The sequence below is a fragment of the Notechis scutatus genome, chromosome 7 (genome assembly GCF_049901735.1).
Source record: "Notechis scutatus isolate UNSWTSFEM ecotype Mainland chromosome 7, rNotScu1.2, whole genome shotgun sequence".
In the NCBI taxonomy this organism is placed as follows: Eukaryota; Metazoa; Chordata; class Lepidosauria; order Squamata; family Elapidae; genus Notechis; species Notechis scutatus.
The window spans coordinates 254,064-263,142 of record NC_142015.1 but is presented as its reverse complement, the minus strand read 5'-3'; positions in this window follow the sequence as shown (position 1 = coordinate 263,142).

Sequence of the window (9,079 nt, the reverse complement as noted above, 5' to 3'; positions counted from 1 at the left end):
CAAACCAGTCTGGGATCCGGCCCTGGAGGAGAGATCCGGGCGAGATCCAGGCAGGTGCCTGCAGGTAGTGCTACCTGGAATGTGGGGCTGCTGTCCAGGGGTGCAGTTGCCTCTGGAGCAGGCTGGCTCCTTTCCTGAGCCTGAGGAGGGGAGGCTCCCTTCAGGCTTGGCTAGTCAAGAACGTGGGAGTGGAGAGGCGGCCTGGAAGCCCTGCGACCAAAGCCTCTTCGGTCATGGCCAAGGCTCGTCCCCTTTGCTCCAGGCTGAGCGCTCCTCTTCGGCCTCCCCTGCGGCCAGCTGGCTCCTCCTCCTGCAGGGCCAGGCTAGAGGTCTGTGGAGAGGCGGGGGTGGGGGGGGGGAGGGGGGTCTGCCAGGCAGAAGAGACCAGGCCCAGGGGAGTTGGGGATTGGGGGTGTCCTGAGGCTGCTGCCACTTCTTCCCCTCCCTCCCTCCTGGTTGCCATCGGGGCGGAGAGGGTGCCCGTCCCGAGAGCCACCGATTCCCCGGTGCAAGGCAGCCATCTGCTTCGCTGGCTGTGACTGCCTGCCTGCCTGCCTGCGGCACCCTCCCTTCGATCTCCTTAGCTGCTGGGCCTCAAAGGTGCTGAGCTGCATCTCTGCCGTTGCCCGTTTCTAGGCAAGAGCGGGGTTCCTCTCGTCTCCTCACAAGCCTCCATGGACCCCCCCACCCCCCAGTTGACACGGATCCAAAGTTTGGAAGGGCGGCTCCCCTCCCTCCCCCAGCAGAGAAACCAAGGATCCTCCGCATTAGCTGCGTTTGGAAGCTGCCCAAACCGGTGGGGGTCATTTTGTGGTACAGCTCCCACCTTGCAGCTGAAGGGGCACCGGCAGTGGACATGCCACCCAGAGAGCCCCTCCCTTAGCTCCAAGGCGGCTCCTCCCCAGGGTTAGATCCCTATGGAGCTGCTGCTGCCTCGTGTCACGTGGACTGAATTCTGAGATAAGCAATTAACAGAATAACGTCATAGAGCTGGAAGGGCTCGGAGGTCTTCTAGTCTAACCCCTTGCTGAAGCAGGAGACCCTAATCCCATTTCAGGCCAGAGGCCGTCCAGTCTCTCCTTGAAAACCTCCAGTGATGAAGCCCCCACAGTTTCTGGAGGCAAAGCTGCTCCGCTGGTTAATTGTTCACACTGTCAGGGAATTTCTCCCGAGTTCTAGGTTGCTTCTCTCCTTGATTAGTGTCTGTACTTCGTTTCTTGACTTCTGGTGGTTTGGAGAATAGTTGGACCCCCCCCTTCTTTATGGCAGCCCCTCAAATACTGGGCTCCTGCTATCAAGTCATCCCTGGTCCTTCTTTTCAGGAGATTAGACATCCCCAATTCCTGCAACCATTCTTCATAGGTTTTAGCCTCCAGCCTCCTAATCATCCTTGTGCTCTTGGGCCTAGTGCCGGACCATAGTTTTCTCACCACCAAACTGAATCGCACTGGATGATGATCCATGATTTTGAGTAATAAGAAACAAGACTTTGAATCTGGATGATAGAAAAGGAACTCTGGCGGACTTACAGGGTTTTGTTGCTTATCGTTTAAACTTGTTTTTTCTGAAAATCAATAAAATTATATTAAAATATTCTGAATTTATAGAGGAAAAAACAAACCTTAATGAAATTGGATTAAATGCAAATAGCGCTATATAAATTAGATTTAAATAAAGTGCTTTTTTTTTAAAAAAAAAAAGCAGAAAACCAAAACCCACGGACCTCCGATAGGCCCTTGCAGACCTCAGTGCTGTGAAGAGGGGGGAGTAAGGCGTCTTGTGTGGAACTTCCAAACTTGTGCAGGGTATGAAGTGATGGATCTGAGGAAGGAAGGATGGGAGATGTGGGGTGTGTGTGTGTGTGTGTGTGAGATGGTGCTCCATTCAAAATCCAAGAAAGACACTCTTGGACTCCATTGCTATAGAGAAAAGAAACTTTTACTGGGAAGGCGTCTTGAAGGCTGACGGGGGTGGGGTGGGGGGAGCCCCTTTCTAGCAGTTCCCTCCTTCACTGGAGGAGGCGTTCCAGCAAAGGCTGAGAGTCATGCTTGAACTTGGATTCCTGTGCTGAGAAAGGGGTTGGACTGGATGGTCTCAAGGCTCCCTTCCAGTTTGAAGGTTCCGGAAGTCTAAGCCTGTGGGATCCCGGTCCAGGTCAAAGCCCCATTCCACGATCGAAAGGCATATCAAGGTCTCTTTTTAGCAAGGACTTTGATCCCCCGGGAGAAGAGCAAAGAGCCTGCAGAGGGTTTCCGACAGAGGAAGTGCCTTCCTTGGCAGTGAGGGTCTCCGGGGGATTCAGCTCTCCGACTCTTGATCACTGTTTCTCTAGTGTTCCTTCCCTAATTGGTGTTTTATTGCATTCTCTATTATTAAAAAGACACTTTAATGCTGTGTACCACCTGGAGTTGTTTGGCATGACAGATGGCGCATTCTTATTTTAATAAGGAGCCACATCATAAACCAGTGGGACAGCAGATAAGACTCATCCAACAGCGCCAGGGGGGCCGTGGAGAAGACGGCAGACCTCTTCTCTGGGGCTCCGGGGGGAGGGGGGGCTGGCAGGAACTCCTGAATGCCTGCCTGGCCAAGTCCAAAAAGGGCTCCCGCTTTCTTAGGGGGTCCTTCCCGAGGGGTCAGGTTGGCATCATTGGGGCGCAGCAGCTGCAAACCTGGCCTCACCCCGCTGCTGCGCTTGGCACCAGCTGGAAAGAAGCTCCCACTCTGCACCCCGCATGCCAAGACAGGGTGCCTGGGCCCCCAGAGGTTGTGGGGCAAGAGCAGAGCAAGGCTGGCCTGGCCTCCTCGTGGCGGTGATCCGGTAGATCTCGATCTGGTTCTACCTTGAGAGGCCAGGCTGGCGGCAGAGGGGCTTCACTCTTGCTTGTCAGCTGGGCCTATATCGGGGTGGGGGGGAGGTGGGCTTTCTGGCACTGCTCTGGCCTCCTTTTCCTTTGGCTGGTGATCCTGCAGCGAAGGAGCCTGGAGGGACGATGAGCCCCTGGGAGACGCTCCGCTCGGCTTCTGAGGTTGCTGAATGGGATTTTGCTGCCAAAGCCCCACTGTGGGTCCTTCAGGGCAGCTTCTACTGAGATTAGAGGGGGGGACCTTGCCCCGCTCCCATTGGAGCCCCTGCGGTGGGCAAACCGCGCCTGTGGCCCTCCGCCATTGGTGCCCAGCCATTCTGCCATGGGTGGCAGAAGAGTCAGGCTCCCTCCCTCTTCCTTGCCCACCGGGGCCCAGCCTGACAGCCCAGGCCCAGGCCACCAGGCGGGCAGGGGGCCAGGGACCTGGGGAGGACGGGGGCACTGCTGCAGCCAGGCTGATGGGGAAGCAGTTTGATGGGATCCGGAAACTACGCCTGGCTCTGACTTAGTTCGTGTGGGGACTTCGATACCCAGAATTCCCCAGCAGAATTCGCTGAATTCTGGGCCCTGAAGCCCAGGCCCACCAGAAAGTCCCCAAGGGTGAGGAGCACGCCACTGTCGCATCGTCTCCCTGAATTGTCAGAGGATGAGGGGGGCCCTTTAAGCTTTTCCTGTCAATCCACCCCCCCACACACACACACACATACACACATCATCATTATGAAGAGTTTACAGGTTTTGGAAGCTTCTTTGCTTAATCGATGATAAATAAATAAAAAAAGCCCCACTGCCAGATTTCAAGGCAGTTGTGGGTGGGGGAGCCTCCGATGTCGCTCAAATCCATCTGGTCTCTTCTAGTCCATCAATGCCGTTGAAATAATTCACCCTCAACAGCCCCTCCAGGTGACCAGGAGGGAGCGACTGTCTGCCGCTTGTCTTTGCGGTGGGAAAAAGAAGGAAAGAAACAGATCTCCAGCTGCTTCCCCTCTAATTGCCCTCTTCCTCTGGATTAGAGGTGGGCCAACATCCTACCCAACAATCCTTCCTGAAAATAGGCCTGCTCTTTATTCCAAACCCCCTCCCCGACTCAGGGTGACAGCAAAGAAGCCCCCAAAACCAGGAGCAGGAAAAACAGAACTGAGGTAATTTGGTGCCAGGAGCCCCCCGCGGGAGGCCTGGCAGCAAGGGGTCAGCAGCCTGGCCTGGACTCTGGGGCCATTTGAGTCCATCCCGGTCCGGTCTGAATGCCTGCGGTGCCCTCGGAAAGGTGGCTCTGGCTCTTGGTTGCCCCACCCACTCTGGGGAGAGGGACGGCCCAGAGAGGGAGGGCAAGGCCACCGAGGGACAGAGGCTTCGTACCTTGTAAATCATCCAGCAATGCAGCGTATTTGGCCTGCAGCTCAGAGAGGGGATGTGGCCCCCATTTCTGGATGTGCTCAAGAACCACAGGGTGTCCCGCCTTCTGCTGGAGATGCTCCAGCCCCCTTCCAACTCCTGAGATCCTGGGATTTCAGGTTCTAGTCGGGCAGCTCCCCTGCCGTGCTGGGGTTCTCAGCGGTGTTCCCCGTAGCCCTGGGTGCAGACTTGATCCGGTCAAACCCACCTTCAATCCCCATAGGTGGACCTGACATGATTCTTTCTGTTCAAGACTAAAAGCTGGCCAGGCTGGTCAGTCAGTGGCGGAGAAAGGATCCTGGCGAGACCCCCTGGAAGTCCCGAACCCACAGGGGCTCCCTGGGCCGGACTCTGTGGGGAAGGCTGTGTTGTTTGAGCGCTTTGTGCTTCAGCATCCACTGAACTTTCATGCTGTGGGTTGCCAAGATAGTCCTGCAGGAATAGTCCTGAACCGTTAAGTTGCTTGCTTGCTTGCTTATTTATTTAGAGCTACGTGGCTTCCCTTCTGGCCAAAGTGACTGTTTGCAGACCTCAGAGATTATCTCTATAAACGGTTATCTCTGAGGTCTGCAAACAGTCACTACATCCTTGTCTGGGTTCTGGCTTAATATAAATGTGACTTTAGTTATCAGATAGCATTGGAAAAAGCAGCTGAAATTGCTCCTCAGTGCAGGCCACAGGCAGGTCCCCTTGGGGCCTTATTGTAACCTGTCTAGCGAAGGTGGTGGAGGAGGTTGCTGGCTCTGGGCAAGAAGCCTTGAGTTGATTACCTGAAGTGATTTAAGACATCTTGTCTCCCGGAGAACAAATAAGCGGTTCTCTTTTTCAGTCATGTTATTTGAATTATGTCTGTTATGCCTGGAATCCCAATGCCTCTTTAGCTCTTCAAAGGTTCTCTTCTTCCCCTGAAAATGACAAATTGGCTATGTAAACAATTTTAATGAAACCTTATTTGCAAGAGGATGTGTCTGATCATTTCCTTTGCGCCATTTTCTATGCACACAGCATCTGTTGATTCAAAAAACTGGTGCATTCAAAAATAGCTAGTGATATGGTAATGAGATCTGCTAGTATCCATCCAGCTGGGATTTCTTTTTTAAAAAGAAGCATTTCTCATTCTGTCAACCTGGGATTGAGATGATCCCCAAACATAGTATTTTTCATCCGTAGCTTTCACTTGTATTCTTTAGCAATCATTATTACTACAATAAAATGAAAATAGTAAACAAATTCTCCTGCTCAGGTTATTGAAAGGCAAGAAAAGCCACATTGCTATTCCAATGGGTTTCAGACTGAGAGTATGTTAGAACATGGGTGGACTTTGACAAAGGGATCCATTAGTGGCGTCCAAGGGAAATGCCTTGGACGTAATCCAAGTGGACTTCAGGAAGGCATCTGACAAAGTGGATCACAGCCTACGTCTTGGTAAGACAGAACCGTGGGATAGTCAGGATCATCACCAGGTGGCTGACCAACTGCATTCCATTTGTAGTTCTCAGTGGAACTTGGTATACATGGAGGGAATAGAATAGAATAACAGAGCTGGGAGGGACCTAGGAGGTCTTCTAGTCCATCCAAGTAAGCAGAGGGTACTCCGTTTTAGGCCCAGTACTCTCCAATATTGTCACGAATGATTTATATGAGGGAAGATCTTCATCAAATTTGCAGATGACACCAAGCTGGCAGGGACTTTGTAGAAAATAGGATCAAGATACAAGAAGTGTAAGGACCTGCCCCAGGTGGTCTCTCAGGAAAGCAAAACTCTTGACTCCATTGAGTTGAATCCAAGGAACTTCTACTGAAAGAAAGGGCTTGCAGTAAAGCCAGGCAGAATCTGAAAAAGCCCATGCAAAGCACAAACCCAACCCCACTGACCAGTCCCCATGACCAGCCAATGAGATGCCTTTGCAAGATGGTTTTGAGAGCACTGAGGCGCTAGGCAGATAACCGTTCTCTCTCAGGGCATGGACGGCCTTGAAACCAGGCTGGAACCGGCTGGGAGGGAGTCTGCTGCGTCTCCGAAGATAATCCCCCTCCCTAATTCCCAAACAGTTACAGCAAAAGCATACAAAAAATGCCAGCAAGCCATCCTCCCCCCTCCCCCTTCCAACAGAACAGCAGGCTACGTTGAGCAGTTGTGGGACTGAGGTATGTTGCGCAGAGAGGAGGCCTGAAGGTGACATGTTCACAACCTCCCAGTGTTTGAGAGGTTGTCACAGAGAATAGGGGGCTGACCTATTCTCTGACACACCTGAAGGCAGGACAAGAAGTAATGGATGGGAGACTCTGGCAAGAGTGCAGAGAAGAGCAACCAAGAGGATTAGGGGACTAGAGGCTAAAACGTATGAAGTACAGTTGGGGGAATTGGGACTGTCTAGTCTACTGAAAAGAAGGACTAGGGGAGACCTGATGATAGCAGCATTCCAGAAGGTGAGGGACTGCCACAATGATGAGGAGGGCAAAATATTTCGCGAAGCATCGGTAGGTAAGACAAGATCCAATGGATGGAAACTAATCAAGGAGAGAAGCAACCTAGAACTAAGAAGAAAATTCCTGACAGTGTTAAATTAATTAAGAACAGTTAATCAACTTACCTCCAGAGGTTGTGGATACTCCATCACTGAAGGTTTTCCAGAAGAGACGGGACAACCACTTGCCCAGAATGGCATAGTCTCCTGCTTGAGAAGAGGGTTGAACTAGAAGACCTCCAAGATACCTTGCAACCCTGTTATCTGTATTCAGTGGATGAGTGAGTCTCTGGTAGAAAAATAAACACGGCCTCACATGCTGTGAGAAGGGATCCACGATAACAGGTTGGAAGTCAATGTAAGAGAGCTCTTCTCAAGCTAGGCTTGCAGTTCAGTGCAACACCTGCATTGAAGCAGCCCAACCATTCTGCTACCCTGAGGGCCTATTATGGGTTGTAGCAAAGCAGGAACACCCACTCCATGTGCCCAGAAAAGGGAGGGGATTCTACTGCATCTTTATAAGCACAGCGTTGATTTCCCTGATTTCTTTGTATTCTGATCACACCTATTGACTTATTTGGTTTCCTTAAACAATATTGACTTCCAAATGCTTCCCTCACTTTGATTATGCTTGTGAACCACTTTGGTTTGAAAACAAAACAGAGTGGCACATTTTCTGTGGAAATCAAAATGCTCCCTGGCTGCACACAACTCTGCTGCTCTGCACTTCTCCCCTAGAAAACACATGCGTACGTGTGTGTGTGTGTGTGTGTGTGTGTGTGTGTGTGAGAGAGAGAGAGAGAGAGAGAGAGAGATATTTCCAGGGACTTTCAGGCACTTGTACACTTGTAGAAGCAGGACACTCAGAAGCAATGAAAATTAGCATTGAGCCTTTTCATGCTTGAGGGGAAAGGACAAACTGAATATATGGGAACAACAAGCTTGTACTCCAAAACAGTCTCTCTCCCTCTCCCTCTCTCCCTCTGTAAGACAATCAATTCTGCAACAGGGACCCCAGGGGAGAGCCCTCATTAGTATTAATGAGAACTTGCCATCCATCCGGAAGGACAGGAGGGGCTGTGCAAATGAAACAATCTTGAAATAATAGGAACAAAGTGACTTAAGAAGCAAAGTTGAGCAAAAGAGATGGTGACAAGCTGGGACAATATGTAAACATACACAGTAATATTTTGAATATGTGAGGAAATTTGTTCTGAGCAGTTGTCTTACCATTCTGCCTGCTGCCCGTCACCTCCTCACCACCTTCTCCCATTGCTAGACCAATTATTTCCTTGCCTTACTTATTTCTTACATGTTGAAATAAACTGTTAAAAATTATTTTTGGTATCTGTTCCTAGTTCATTCTTAGTCGTAGCTTTTCTGACTTCATCTTTGCAGATTCAGACTACTTGCTGGTATTCTATTTTAATAGTATGTCTGTTTTTTTAGAAAATCGGATGCCATTTTACTGCCTCCTTTGCAATTTGAATTGTCTTGTGTAGAACTGTCCTCACATTATTACATTTATGTTAGCATTCTTCACTATACTGATACTCACAACCTGACTATTATATTTTTATTATGATTGTTATAATTCTTTTAACTTATGCCGACAGACCAGACCTATCATTAAGCAAAAAACACCATCTTCACAGGCCTGTTACTATTGAGTGAATCACCCTCCATCTTCTCATCATATTTCAGATCAGAATTGGGGCTTTGAAATTTGGACTCCTGCAAGGAAGCCGAGGACTCAGACATGCTTTGGAAAGGAAGCAAAGGAGGGTTGTGTGGATGGATCAAGAGTTCCCTGCTGCTCCCTTCCCTTCATGGCCACAGCCTGGCAGGGCTGAATTATTAATGCAATGCTGGTTTCACTCTTCTCTTTTCTCCAACTAAGCTAAAATGGTGACAAATGGCTCACTGAATTGTTACATATTTAATGTCATTATTTTTAGATGTAGGCATGCTGCATTGTAAATTGGAACGAATCCCTTCTTATTTATAAGCAGAAGTAAGTAGCGCAATTTCTTCTTAAGAGAAGAGGGCAATAGAATGAAATAATGACAGAAATCTTTACCCTAACAAATTTTATTAAGCAACATCGCATGATGCTATAAACGGTGGTTGCCAATTTAACAAAAAGAAAGCAATTGGGGATCAATGAAATGCAGCCTGTAGCAAAGGACCTTTTGCTGCAGCCTCTGTCCAATTATCACTGCAGGAAGTTTCAAGAGGCCAGAAACCTGCCAGAAAGACACCCGGACAAAACTCTCCAGGAGCCAAAGGGAGCTGGGCTACATGCAATGCAGCACTGGGGGGGTGGGGTGCCTCAGCAGCCAGCAGCTC